Raw genomic sequence first — 2,673 nt, forward strand, 5'->3', positions numbered from 1 at the left:
GGACCTTTGGTGACATAAATAGTTCACATAAATATTTAACTTTAAAATAGAGGTTATAAATTATTTTATTTTACTAATTTATTTTTTTATAATATATTATGTAATTTATTTTTATGAGTCCTTAAGTATTCAATTTCGACAGTTAAATCCTTATATTTTTCTCTGATTTCTTTTTTTGGGAGGAAAAAAAAAAAAAAGTCTCACTAATTTGGATCTTTTGAAATAATGAATATTCTTAATATTCTTTCTCTGATTTCAAATAAGTCTCTCACTACAAAAACAATTTTTTTTTAAAAAAAAAAAAAAGCACCAAATTAGTAGCGTTTGAAATAGGGAAGTTTTTTGAAAAAATATCACTAATTTGAGGCGTTTTACTGTTCACACATCCCTATTTGTAAATAGTGTTACTATTCGCATGTCCCTATTAATTAATGTCATGTGGCTCTCATTTGACAAGTCATGTATCCACTATACTTGCCATGTAATACAGTTACATTAAATTATAAATATAATTTTTTTTATTTATTTAAGGTATATTTGTAATTTTTAGCATAATTGTGCCATGTGGCACATATAATATTTACATAACATGTCAAATGATAGCTACGTGAAATTAATTTATTGGTTTGAAGTGATATACCGTTAATTAGTTGAGTGGTTCTTTTTTGAAATCAAAGGAAAATTTAAAGATTTAATTGTCGAAATTAAAAATTTAAAGACTAAATTGAAATTTCATGAAACCCTAATTCCTTCTCTAGTGATAAATTCCACATAGTGTATGCAAGGAAAATTCAGTTCGTCTAGTTCCATTACTAGGTCAAATTGTCTCTGATATGTAGCTCAATTGGCTGAAAATTACTCCACATAGAGTAGAAGTCACTAGTTCAAATCTCCCTCCCCTTTTTGTGTGGACAAGTAAAAAAAAAAAAAAAAACCCTAGATCAAATTAAGAGACTATTTTCCCATACATATCACGAAATCTTCTAGAATTGAGTGCACATCCTTGTTTATGTTGAGATTATTCAACAATTATCCCGGTGACGCTTAGCGTTATCCTTGTTGGTCCTGGCAACCCCATTAGGCCTAACAACTCGGATATTTAGCCTACCCAGCATATCATCCAAACTTAAAGGCCATTTAATATAAGGAAATGGACACTCTTTCCTTTCTGGAAGGCAAAGAGAGGTACTCTCTCTCTCTCTCTCTCTCTCTCTCTCTCTCTCTGTGTCTCTGTCTCTCTCTCTCAAATTCTTCATACAATTTTTCTCTTTTAAGCAGAAAGCTAACTTAATCATCAAAGTGTCTTCAAGTCTTAGGAGATTGACGGACTCCAAGAACTACCTTTTTTGTTTTGTTTTATAGGGAGCTTCATCATCAATCCGACCGTCCAAAAACTGTTATATCAATCCTAGTCTTGAGACTAAGAGTGTTGTGGGTTTCCATTAATCATCTGATCCAATATTGCTACTGTACAATTGTAACACGCCCAAAACTGGCATTGACTAACCTGGCAGGGTTACTGGCAATTGCCTCAATTTAACCAATTGGTGGCTAAATGAGGAATCACCCCTTTAAACATAATCAGAGTTAATGCATAGAAATGTAAAATAAATCTAATAAATTTATCAATTATTACAGGAACAAGAATAATTCTCAAATTAGAAGATATGGAGCAACTAATAATATAAAGCAAACCTGATAACAGCATGATGATCTTAAAGCAAGGTCTAAGGTGGCAACCATACCACTTTTGGGTTCTAAGAACAAGCTCCCTATAAGAGTAATAACCGCGTAAGTAGGGCTGTTAAGTGAGCGAAGCGTCTCGCGAGCAAGCTCGGGCTCGGCTCGTGCTCGACTCGAATATTAAATGAAGCGCTTCGTGAACACAAATCCTGGCTCGAATATTAAACGAAGCAAGCTCGGCTCGACTCGGCTAAGCTCGTGAGCTCGGCTCATATAAGGCTCGCCTCGCTTATTAGGCTCGGCTCGTATATTTTTTATCAAGTAACAAATAACAATATATAATCAACATTACTCATTTACTCAATAATAACAAATATATTATATACCTTTGTTTTTTTTAAAAAAAAAATTATTTATGCATATGTGTGTATATATATTATATATATAATATATGTATATATTAATATAAAAACATATAAGAAATATATATATATATATATATATTATCATTAATAACTATTTTTTAAAATTTTAGTTGATTATGTATGGAATTGTGAGGTGGAGATTAATATGTTATATTTGTTTAATGTTCTTTAACATTTTAGTTGATTCTGTATGGATGATTGTAATGTTGGGATTAATTTGTTATGTTTGTTTAATGTTCTTTAGCATTTTAGTTGATTTTGTTAGTTTTAATTGTAAGGTTGACATTAATCTGTTATGTTTGTTAATGTTCTTTAGTATTTTAAGGTGCAAAATATTCTGTATGGATGATTTTTGTAATCTAATACACTTAAATTACCAAAACAAAAAAAACAAAAAAAAAAACAAACAGTCGAGCTCGAGCCTGGGCTCGAGCTCGAGCTCGAACAGGGTTCCAACCTTGTCGAGCCGAGCTCGAGCAGCAAAGTCGGGCTCGAGTCAAGCTCGAGCCTGGTCCAAAAATAAATGAGCCGAGCCTGGACAGCCCAAGCTCGGCTCGTTTACACC

This window comes from Corylus avellana, chromosome ca3 (genome assembly GCF_901000735.1).
Source record: "Corylus avellana chromosome ca3, CavTom2PMs-1.0".
Lineage (NCBI taxonomy): Eukaryota > Viridiplantae > Streptophyta > Magnoliopsida > Fagales > Betulaceae > Corylus > Corylus avellana.